Here is a 12,407-nt window from a genome sequence, read left to right on the forward strand (position 1 = left end):
GTATTTCCACAGTAGCACTCAGCTTGCATTTCAACTGAAAGAAAAATGTGTGTTCATCTATTGTGTATGCACACAATATGTTATAAGGACATCAAATACTTACGTAGGTGGCTTTCAAGTGAAGTAAATGTATTGGGGTAGAAAAAAGGGGAAAAGGTCAAGCTGATGTTTTAAATTCTTAAAATATTGTCCCAGTTGTGTCAAATGACTAATGTTTTCCATTGCTATATTTTTTCATAGTCCTTTCCCGCAGACTCCACTTAGCTCTCATTCTAAGAGCATATTACCTTGTCTGAAAATTCATTATGTCTGTGGGTGGAAGAAAAAAGTACAAGTTATTCTTACAACAGTGGAATTCGTATTTTTAATACCTATCTTGTCTTAAGGGATTGTTTTCTAAGCACACAATATTGAGTTTGAACCCAGATTCCAATATAAAAACATTTTTATCCTTCTAAATTCACAATATGTAAATATAGTGACTGAATAATATAATTTTAAAAATTCAAAGTCTTAAATTATTGCATATTTAATGCTTTTGATTAAAAACACTTTCATACCTTATTTGAATTCAGATTGTGTGTTGTTGCCAGAGAAAGTTGATGAAATGCTACATTTGAGATCAGATGATTTGAATGAAATGGGAACTTGAGGTTTGCAACAAAGTACAAGAATTTTCTCATTGTTTTTTTTATTGATGAAATAGTATAGATCCAGAGGATGGAACATATACTCAAAGATCTGTATTTCTTTATTTCCACAATGATGGCCATGTCCCAAAGGTGCTTTTCAAAAGACAACTGGACTTTCAAAAATCCAGTCACCTTTTGAAAAGCACCTTTGAGACAACCAAGACCTGAATGATTGAGACTCTCCATAGACAATGATAACCATGATTTGTCAGATTGTTTCTAAAACTGATCAGTGACTGATCAGTGACATTTTGTTAAATGTGTAAATTTTATATTCAGATCCAGAGGTCTATAGTGCATACTTCTTGTTTTTCCATGTGTAATTGATTTTCTCAGTAATTGATATTTTTGTAATATTATCAAGTTCCTGAAGAAAAGTGAGCTCTTGTATTTCAACTTTATGTAGCAAAAATTGTTTCTCACCATAATACAGAAATTTATGCAGATTAAGGGAAAATTAACAGCTCAATGACTTCAGTTCAACATATTTCAGATAGATGATAGATAGATAAACAGATAGATAAATAGATAAATGGATGATGGATGGATAAATGGATGGATAAATAGATAGATAGATAGATATAGAAGATGCGCTATATATCTTTTTGAGAGTAGATATTTGTGTAGTTATTTTGAATGCTTTAAAAATGAATATCCAGGCATTTACAACAAAAATCTTAGTAAGATATATTTATGGATTCATCATAACGTGTTCTATTACTGTTAATTTTTATTTAAATACATTTAATGTATTAAATAAATACATACTGTTATTCAATATACAACAGGTTCTTTTGTCAAGTTCAGTAGGTGTTACTCTCAATTAAATATAAATAAATTATAGCAACTTACAATATAACTATATTTTTAATTATAATTCAAATGAGCAAAATATGAAGCATTTTCTCAACCCTTCCATCACACAAATGTGGAGCTCAATAAGGGTTATTTTCAAAGAAGCATAAAAAATGAGATTACAGCTTCTATATAATTAAAAATGCTATAAATAGCAAATACAAACATCCCCTCCTCCAAAAGTTAAACATACTTAACATAATTAATTGTTCTATTAAAATTAAAACTTTATATTAATAGTCAGTCTATTTTTCTATTTACCAAGTATTATAAACCATTGACATTCATTCATACCCTTTCAAGATACTATGCATATTTTGTAATTTCATAGCAATATTGAACAGGGCAGGTCATTATGTGAGGAAGAGGGTAAGACATAAAAAAAAAATATCTGTGATTTTCAGTCTGTTGTTCTTGATTGATTGGCTTTCTTTCCCAATGGAATTTCAGATTGGCAATTTCTGATCTGAACTGCTGTAGTGTGTGCCTGCTCTTCTTAGATGAAAGATACTAAATATAAATGAAAAGCACTATGATTAATCAAAGTGATGTTTTAATTAAGGTATACATCTTTGAGAAGCTGTGTGATGATTTTTAAAATAGCCACATAGCCTAGGGTACCTTGGCCCCAAGCCTTTTTTTTTTTCAGTTCCCAAGTCTCTCCCCAAAATCTTGCTGTCAAAGTCAGTTAACCAAAGCTAGCAAGCAAGCAAGCAAACTCCATACTATGCTCTAAAGCTCCTTAAATAGTTCTTCCAATCTGCAGCTGCCGTAGGTTAAAAAAAAGTTCCCATCCATTTGCATGTTATAATCATGACATCACTCTGCAATAATACTCCCCTGTAACTTAAGGTGACCAGATTTTAACATTGGTAAAGAGGGACATTGTGGGCGTGGCTTATTTTGTGGGCGTGGCTAGCTGGTCATGTGACTGGGTGGGTATGGCTAGCTGGTCATGTGACCGGGTGGCCATGGCTATGTCTATAGGGTAAGGTGAACAGATTTTAACATTGGTAAGAAGGACACCATTGTGGGCGTGGCTTATTGTGTGGGCGTGGCTTGGAGGCCATGTGACTGGGTGGGCGTGGCTACCTGGTCATGTGACCGGGTGGCCATGGCTATGTGTATAGGGACTACTCAGAGGGCTGAAAAGTCATTTCTGACAGGTCCTCACACTTTTGACTGGTCCTCACACTTATGACCATCCTCACATTTATGCCAGTGCAGCATTCTTAACAACCATGTCACTCATTTCACAACTGCTTCTCTTCAACAAGGTGACAAGATAGGGCAAAAATGTAAAATGTGAGGACAGTCGTAAGTTCGAGGACTGGTCAAAAGTGTGAGGACCAGTCAAAAATAACTTTTTCAGCCCTCTGAGTAGTCCATATGCACAAAAGGACTAACCAGAGGGCTGAAAAAAGTCATTTCTGACAGGTCCTCGCACTTTTGACTGGTCCTCACACTTATGACCATCCTCACATTTATGCCCGTGCAGCATTCTTAACAACCATGTCACTCATTTCACAACTGCTTCTCTTCAACATGGTGACAAGATAGGGCAAAAATGTAAAATGTGAGGACAGTCGTAAGTTCGAGGACTGGTCAAAAGTGTGAGGACCAGTCAAAAATAACTTTTTCAGCCCTCTGAGTAGTCCATATGCACAAAAGGACTAACCAGAGAGCTGAAAAAAGTCATTTCTGACAGGTCCTCGCACTTTTGACTGGTCCTCACACTTATGACCATCCTCACATTTATGCCCATGCAGCATTCTTAACAACCATGTCACTCATTTCACAACTGCTTCTCTTCACCATGATGACAAGATAGGGCAAAAATGTAAAATGTGAGGACAGTCATAAATTCGAGGACTGGTCAAAAGTGTGAGGACCAGTCAAAAATAACTTTTTCAGCCCTCTGAGTAGTCCATATGCATTAAAGGATTACAGCAATAGAGAGGGATGAAGGAATGGAAATTAGAGTAGGAGTGAGGGTAAGAGAGGGAGGAAGAGAGGAGGAGAAGGAGAAAGAAAGAGGAAGTAGGGAGGAGAAAAAGAGGGTGGGGGGAAGAGAAAGTAAGAAGGAAAGAAAAGAGAGAGGTGGTAGGTTTGAGGAGAAAGATTGCTATACAATAAAAAAGATGAAAGGGAAGAAAGCCAACCCCAAGCAAATATAAAGATATTAAGATAAAGAATGAATTGTTAAACTTTAAAGAATAAAAGAGAACAAATATGAATAAATAGCAATAATTAGAAACACACATACAAACATACAATGTATTTTCTTTGAACAGAATATTTGGCTGATTCACAAATTTAAACAGCGTTTAGTCATTTCAATTAAATTTACAATTTCTATATTTCCTTTTTGCCATATTTATTCCTCATCTATTTTTTAAAAAAACCAATATTACCCTTCATCCTCATCTCTAATCTTAATCAAATTCAATTTTTCCCTTCTATTCTATATTATACCCCTTCCCATTGTCATCTATTTTTATATCCATCCTCATTGTTTAATTATGTAATTATGTAATACAGTTGTTTAATACAAATTCAACATTTTAATATAAATCAATTAGTTATAAAACTATCTTTTTTGTATATTAATCAATATGAACATGAATATTCCAATTATTTCCATGCAATCCAATTTCTTACAAATCAATTAATTATATTTACCAATAATAATAAACCAAATAATTTCTCCCATATATTCCTCCGAACCACAACTTAACCATTTCTGCTTTCAACACAATATACAATTAATAGTATCTCAATTATTACAATTCCCTAGTTAAATACAGCTTTTTTTCCTTTGTGTTTTAAAATCTTGAACTCTCCTCCTAAATTTCCCATTGTTTGCAGTTTTTCACCTACCTTTTTTGGGGAGGAAAAATAAAAATAAAAATAAATCTCTCTCTGCCTCATTTTGTCACGCTGCACCAAAGACCCTGGTTTCGGTTTCGTTTCTGAAGCTTAGCTAGGGGGAAAAAAAACTGCTTTACACTGATTGCCTGTAGGGCGGCCCTTTGAAGCCCCGGGCAAGAGTTTAAACAGTTTTTTTTTCTTCTAGCCATCAGCTGGGGCTCAAGAAAAATCGGGACTTTTTTGAAACGCCGCGGGACGCGGGACAAATTGCTCAAAAGCGGGACTGTCCCGCCAAAAGCGGGACGTCTGGTCACCTTACTGTAACTCCCTGTAACTGAATTAATACAGGTGGTCCTCAACTTTCATTTAGTAGCCTTTCAAAGTTACAATGGCATTGAAAAAAGTGAGTTATGACCGTTTTTCAGTTACAGCCTTTGCAGCATCCCTAAAATCATGTGATCAAAATTCAGATCTTGGCAACTGGTTCAAAGTTACGAACTTTACTGTGTCCCAACGTCATGTGATCACCTTTTGCAACCCTCTGACAAGCAAAGTCAATGGGGAAACCAGATTCACTTAACAACCGGCTTACTAATTTATCAATTCCAGTGATTCACTTTACAACTGAGGCAAGAAAAGTTGTAAAATGGGGCAAAACTCACTTAACAAATATTTCACTTAACAACAGAAATTGTGGGCTCAATTATAATTATAAATCAAGGTCTCAGCTTTCGCTGCGAACTTGGGTGTGTATGAAAGGATAATGCTACAGCCAGATCTTTGTTTGCTGCATGTAGGTTTAATCAATCTCCAAATCCGCCGTCGACAAAACTGACGCTGATGCTAAAACACATTAAGTCGGTGTTGGGAGCAGCCGCCTCCCAACGCCGTTTAAATAATCGCGCCGGCAAGCCCGGCACTTAAGCCGCCCTTCCGGATTCCGCTGCTTCTGCGTCTGCGCATAATGAGGCATCAGTCTGGAACATCATCAGTATCCATTCAGCATGGCGGTATCAGGGATACGGTGCCTCACATGGCCGCAACGTGACCGACTGCCTACCATGGCGCAAACACCCCCACCACCAGTGTGCACTTCATCCACTCAGCCACCTGCTTATCCCCTCCGCTGAAGCTCGTGCACTCCGCCAAGGCATCTGGAAACCACATAAGCCGTCCCTATCATCTGATGTGTTGAGTGGATCTCGACAGGCGGCTCCCCCTACCAGGGATCCTCCTGTAAAACATAAGTGCACATGTTAAGACCACATTATGGTTTCATGTAAGTCCCTAGGGCCCAGGTTTGTGTGGATATCGCCTATGGAAGAGTTTAAGCAGCCTTTTGGCTTTTACGTCTGTGGCAGAAACCCAGGATGCCTCCTCGAATGGGTAACCTTTCCACCTTACTAGATATTTTAGTTTACCCCTACTGGTTTTTGAGTCTAGAATTTCATCAATTTCATATTGATCCCCCTCTACTGGCCCAGGTTTGTCTGTGTGCTCCTGGATACTGTCCACCGGTTTTAACAAACTACTATGGAACACGGGGTGGACTTTACCCAATAATAGTGGTAGTTTTAGCTCCACTGTAACTGGGTTAATCACCTTAACAATCGGGAAAAGGCCGAGGTATTTGGGTCCCAGCTTACGACTAGGAGCCCTCAATTTTAAGTAGTTAGTTGACAGATAAACCCTCTCCCCAACCATAAATGGTTTGTGGTCTGCTCTCTCTCTTTTTTTTATTGAAAAGTTTTATAGGAAATACAAACATTTTCTCCCCCCCACCCTTCCCCCCTCACCCCATCCCTCCCCCCTTGCCCTCCCATCCCTCCCCCTTTCCCCCACCCCCTCCTGGTGGTAGGAGGTCAGGGATACGGTGCCTCACCTGGCCGCAACGTGACCGACCACTTACCACGGCGCAAACACCTCCATCATCAGTGTGCAGCCACCCAGCCACCCACTTATCCCCTCCGCTGAAGCTCGTGCACTCCGCCAAGGCATCTGTGTTAGATCAGGCGCAGGAAATGAAGACGTGACCAGCTTGATACATTAAGTAACTTTATTAGCTACAAAGTATAAGACAAGACTGCTGGCGCGCTGCCGGGGCTCTCCTTATATTCGCTCCCGGCAGACACACCGCCCCTTGACAGGGATTCAAATCTCCCGCCCGATGGCTAGCAGCCAATCAGGGCGGATGTCCTTATAAGGACATAACACTCCTCCCCCCTTAGTCCGGGAACTGGCAAACTTCGTTAACAAAAGTCACGTAGTCGCGCAGGTACGTAGGACGCCTCGGTACCCTAGCTGACCTGCGCAGTCTCACTTGTTCTCCGTCTCCGGCCTGGACGGACGGGGTTCTTTCGTCTCCTGGTTTCCTCCCCGGAACCGGGCTTGGTTCGGCTGTCGAGTGAGCGGGGTCACCCTCAGCGCCTCCGGCCAGACCGCAAACCTTGGATGGCTGGTTCTGGTGGTCTTCCTCCTGGCCTGTGGATCTATCGCCTCATCTCGGTTGCTCGGTTCCAACCCGGGAAGAGCGTCTGAGTCTCGGTAAGTCTGTCGCTTGCTCCTCCCTGGTCTCCCGGGCGCTGCGGTTCGGTTGCGGTCCGGCTGGCTGCCGTCTGGGTGGTGGTTCCGCTCGGTGCCCTCGGGTTTGATCCGCCGGCTGCGGGTTGTGCTGGCTTGCGTTGTGCTGTTCGACCTCGCAGGGGTGGCGTCGGTCTACTCGGTTGGGCTGGCGTTGGTCTACCCGGTCTGGTTGGCGGTGGTTGACCTGGTCGGGGTGTTGTTGCGGGCCTACCTCTGCGGGGCGGCGGAGGTCTCCTCTGCCGGAGTGGTGCAGGTCTCCCTGGCCGGGTTGTTGTCGGCTTTCCCTTCCCCCTAGTCCCTGGTCTACCGCCGGTTGGTGCCTGGGGTCATCCGGGTCGGGTTGTTGTTTCCTGGCTGTCTCCTGAGATGGGCGGGGGTCCCCCTCGCCGGGGAGTCGTGTGCTACCCTCGCCCATGGGTAGAGGGGTGCCCGTCTTGGCTGGGTCCCGGTCTACTCGCCTGGAACTGTGGTCTCCCTGGCCGGGCTGGCGTAGGCTGCCGTCACTGGTGGGGTGCGCTGCTCCTTCTCCGGGCAGGTTCCGGTCTACTTGTGGGCTGGGTTGGTGGTCCCTGGTCCTGTTGTGCCGGGTGCCCACTGGCTGGGTTGGTGTTGGCATCCCCCGTGTGGCTGGCCCCGGTCTACCGCGCTGGACTGCCGACGTGACAGTACCTGGTAGTGTGCTGGGCCGACCTTGTCGGGATGGCGTTGCTCTGCCTCGCAGGGGTGTGGCAGGCCTACCTCGTCGGGGTGTTTTAGGCCTACCTCGCCAGAGTGTTGGAGGCCTACCTCGTCTGGGTGTTGTAGGCCTCCCTTGTCAGGCTGGTTTTCGTGTGTTCCCCCCACCTTTTCTGGAGTTGGTCGATGTGACGTCTGCAGACCTGTCCATCTTCCAACTCGACGGTATAGGATTTGGGGCCGGTTGTGCTGGCAATCTTCCCCTTCAGCCACTTAGGAGAGCCGTTGAAATTCAGCGCGAAAACTGAATCTCCGTTGCTGAAGGCGCGAAGCGGGCGGCTGGCGGTTGTGGTCACTTCCGGGCTGTATTGGGGGTGCAGCCGGTCCAAGGGTGACCTCAACCTTCTGCCCATCAGCAGTTCGGCCGGGCTCTTGTGGGTGGTGGCATGCAGCGTGATGTGCTGGGTGAGGAGGAAGTTGTCTATCCGTTCCTGCCAGTCTCCCGGGCCCATCTTGGTGAGTGCCTCTTTGGTGAGCCTCACCATGCGTTCAGCTTGTCCGTTTCCGGCCGGCCTGTATGGGGCAGACAGGGTGTGGCGGATGCCCAGTCCTGCCAGGAAGGACTCCATGGCCAGGGATGTGAGCTGGGGGCCGTTGTCGGAGACCAGCACGTCCGGTAGTCCATGTGTGGCGAAAAGACGGCGCAGGGCTCGGATCGTCGCTTCTGATGTGGTAGATGCCATGGGTACCACCTCGAGCCACTTGGAGAAGGCATCTACCACGATGAGGAGGTGTCGCCCTTGCATCGGACCCGCGAAGTTGATGTGGATCCTCGACCAAGGGTTGCTGGGGGTCTCCCACTTTGCGACTTCGGATTGCGGCGGCGCTGGGCGAACTTCTTGGCACGGGTCACATCTGGAGACCCATTGTTCAATGTCTCTGTCCAGGGAGGGCCACCAGACGTAACTCCGTGCCAGGGCCTTCATGCGGACGATGCCCGGATGCCCTTTGTGCAAGGTCTCTAACGTCCGCCGTTGCAGAGTGCTTGGAATCAGCACCCTGTCTCCCCATAGGAGACAGCCCTTTATGGTGGACAGCTCCTTCTGCTTCCTGGCGAACGGGCTGAACCTCTCTTCCGTCTTTTCCGATGGCCACCCTCTGAGGATCCAGGACTTCACTTGGCGGAGTGTGGGGTCCTTTTGGGTGTGGACGGACACATCTGCGGATGAGACTGGACAGCTGGCATCGTCGTCTATGTGGAATAGGTGGAGCGTGGGGGCTGGGTCTTCGACTGGATTCTTCGATGGGCATCTGCTGAGTGCGTCGGCATTTCCTATGGCTGTGCCTGGCTGGTGCACGAGCCTATAGGAGTAGCTGGCTAGGAAGATGGCCCATCTCATCATCTGCGGGGACATGAAGGTCGGGGTGGGTTGGTCGCCTGCGAGGAGTCCCAGGAGTGGCTTGTGGTCGGTGACTACGGTGAAGCGTCTTCCGTAGAGGTATTCGTGGAAGCGCTTCACTCCTGCCACGATGGCCAGGGCTTCTTTGTCCAGCTGGCTGTAGTTCCGTTCTGCGCCGGACATGGTCTTTGAGAAGTAAGCGATCGGGGCTTCCGAGCCGTTGGGCAGTTCGTGGCTGAGAACTGCCCCCACCCTGTAAGGCGACGCATCACAGGTCAGCTTGATGGGGAGCGTCTCGCTGTATTGGATGAGGACGCTCTTGGACGTCAATAGTCCTTTGATGGCCCGGAATGCTGCTTCCTCTTCCTGGCCCCACTTCCAGGAAGCCGCTTTCCCCAGCAGGCAGTGGAGTGGCTCAGCAACTGTGGCTTTCTGTTTTAAGAAAATGGCGTAGAAGTTGAGCAACCCAAGGAAAGCCTGAAGCTCCGTTTTGTTTTTTGGGCTTGGAGCTTCATGGATTGCTTCCACTTTTGATTTGGTGGGGTGGATGCCAGTGCTATCAATGAGATAGCCCAGGAACTCGACTTCCTGTACTCCTATGGTGCACTTGTCCCGCCTGACCCTCAAGTCCTTGGCCTTGAACCGCTGCAAGACAAGCCTGAGCCGTTCAAGGAGTTGAGCTCTTGAGTCACCTGAGACAAGCACATCGTCGAAGTAAGGCACCACCCCTGGAACGCCTTGGAGAAGGCGTTCCATCATGGATTGGAAAATGCCTGGGGCAGCGCTGACTCCAAATTGGAGGTGGTTACATTTGAATGCCCCCCTGTGCGTGACAATTGTTTGTGCCTCCGCCGTTTTTTCATCCACTGGCAGTTGCTGGTAAGCCAGGGCCAGGTCCAGTTTCGCGAAAATTGAGCCTGTTCCCAGGGAATGCAACAGATGTTGCACGACTGGGACTGGGTATGAGCTCTGTGCCAACGCCTTGTTGATGGTACAACGGTAGTCGGCGCAGATGCGCACAGACCCATCATGCTTCAGTGGGGTCACAATGGGGGTCTCCCATGAGGCATGATCGATCGGTTCCAGAATGCCCTGGGCGATCAGCTTATCCAGCTGTTCGTCTACTTTCGGCCGCAGGGCAAACGGAACTCGGCGGGGCTTAAGCCTGATTGGGGTGATTCCCTTGTCCAGATTAAAGGAAATTGGCCTCCCCACAAATTTCCCCAGCTTACCATCGAAGACTTCTTTGAACTCTTCGAGGATGGTGTCGAGTTCGTCCCTATGGATTTCGTGGATGCCCTCAATGGAAAGCCCCAGTGGCTTAAACCACTCCACTCCTAACAGGTTCGGTCGGCTGTTCTCCACAATGGTGATGGGCAGCTCTCCGTTAAAGTCCTTGTATTTGATGTGGATGGTGGTTCTGCCCAGGATCCCAATTGGGTTTCCGTTGAAGTCCACAAGCCTCGACTTCGGGGTTTTCAGCTGGGTCTTCTTGCAGGATGGCTTCAGCTGCTGTAGGTGCTGCCAGTCCATGATGGAGTAGGCGGATCCGGAGTCTACCTCCATCTTGCACGGTGACCCCTCTGCCAGCAGCGTCACGTGGAACTTGGTGGTTCCCTCGTCGCTTGTGTGAGCGATGGTGGTCTGGTGCACCGTTCTGTTGCGGGGATATTCTTCCTCCCCGCGCCGGGACTGGATCGAGGACCGTTTGGATGTCCTCTGGTTATCTTTGCGATTCTCGCGGAATCGTGGTCTGGGTGGTTCCGGGGCTGGATCTGCTGCTCTGCAGGCCTCGGCGATGTGCCCCCTCTTCAGGCATCGGCGGCAGGTCGCGTCCCTCCATCTGCAGGTTGCCCTGGGGTGGTCGCCTTTGCAACTGCCGCATCGTTCTCCCCGGTCGCCATGCTGTGGGTTTTCCCGCCTGGGGGGGCGGGAAACCTTGTAGACGGCCATTTCCTCCTCAGACTCCGTTTGTGTGGTTGAGTCATCTGAGGAGCTCAGGCCCGACTTGTGGATCTTCTCTTGCTTTAACCATCGCGGCGGCTGCTTTCTCAGATGTTTCAGCCGCTGTTGCTTCGTCGAGGACGTCTTTGAGTGGTATCCTCTTTTGGCTGAGGAACTTCTTCTGCAGCCCCACATCTCGCATTCCAAAACCAACGCGGTCACGGATGGCATTGTCCACGTTGTCGAACTCGCAGTTGGCAGCGATTTGGCGAAGTGCTGCCACGAATTCCTTGATGGATTCACCTTCCCGCTGGTTTCTCTGCTGGAAGGTGAACCTGTTTGCGATTGGGGTGCCTGTGGGTGCGTAGTGCTCCTGCAGGGCTTCTTGCAAGTCGTTCCAGGACATCTCCTCAATGTCCCTGGGTGCCACAAGGTCAATCGCCATCTCCAAGACGTCCGATCCGCAGTGAGCCAGGAAAAGGGCTCTTTTCCGCTCATCGTCGAGGTTCTGGTAGCCATTGCCTCGCAGGAACTGCCGGAATCGGACCATGTACGACCTCCACTTCTCTCGGGATGGATCGAATGGGTTCAGTGAGGCCATCGGAGCTTGCGGGGTTGCCATTCTGGAAGTCGCTGTGGTTTAGTGACTTCAGCTCGGTGGGCGATCGTGCCACGAGTCTTGCTCAGATTCTCTTCTCTAGTCCTTCGTCGCCAGTGTTAGATCAGGCTCAGGAAATGAAGACGTGACCAGCTCGATACATTAAGTAATTTTATTAGCTACAAAGTATAAGACAAGACTGCTGGCGCGCTGCCGGGGCTCTCCTTATATTCGCTCCCGGCAGACGCACCGCCCCTTGACAGGGATTCAAATCTCCCGCCCGATGGCTAGCAGCCAATCAGGGCGGATGTCCTTATAAGGACATAACAATCTGGAATCTACGTAAGCCGTCCCTATTGTCTGATGTGTCGAGTGGATCTCGACATGAGGATTACTTGTATTATACAGATCTCTCTCTGCGTGTATGCTGTGAGTGTATGTTCCACTGTTGCATATTATTCTTCTCGCCCCACTTAATTCTTGGAGATTAAAATATTTAACAACTTACTCCTTTTTGAGATTTATATATTGTATTCTCATGGTTATCTTACTGAGCAAATACATCATATATTCTTCAGTTCTTGGTTAACTATTTATATGATATATGATAAGCTGTCTCATAGGTTTTTATCCTCTATTTTTCATTAGCATTATATTATATTATCTTCTAAGCCAAATAAGAATACTATTATGGGTTGCACTTATTTCATACTAATTATAGAGCTTTTTTTTTACATTGTGGATGCTAAAAATTTAACAGCTTTAACCAATATATTTGAGGAAGTACTT

General features: G+C 46.9%; 1 protein-coding gene and 1 long non-coding RNA gene across 3 annotated transcripts in view; one reads left to right on the forward strand and one right to left on the reverse strand.

Annotated features, from left to right (window-relative positions):
- DLGAP1 (DLG associated protein 1) overlaps positions 1–12,407 on the forward strand; it is a 274,487-nt gene that overhangs the window by 16,370 nt on the left and 245,710 nt on the right. The window lies entirely within an intron of this gene.
- The window catches only part of LOC117672669 (uncharacterized), a 150,063-nt gene continuing 143,096 nt past the window's right edge, over positions 5,441–12,407 (reverse strand). The window contains exon 3 of the long non-coding RNA XR_009620186.2: positions 5,441–5,652. This is a non-coding gene — a long non-coding RNA (uncharacterized LOC117672669). The remainder of the gene's footprint in view (positions 5,653–12,407) is intronic.

This window comes from Pantherophis guttatus, chromosome 3 (genome assembly GCF_059756535.1).
Source record: "Pantherophis guttatus breed Tessera chromosome 3, ASM5975653v1, whole genome shotgun sequence".
In the NCBI taxonomy this organism is placed as follows: Eukaryota; Metazoa; Chordata; class Lepidosauria; order Squamata; family Colubridae; genus Pantherophis; species Pantherophis guttatus.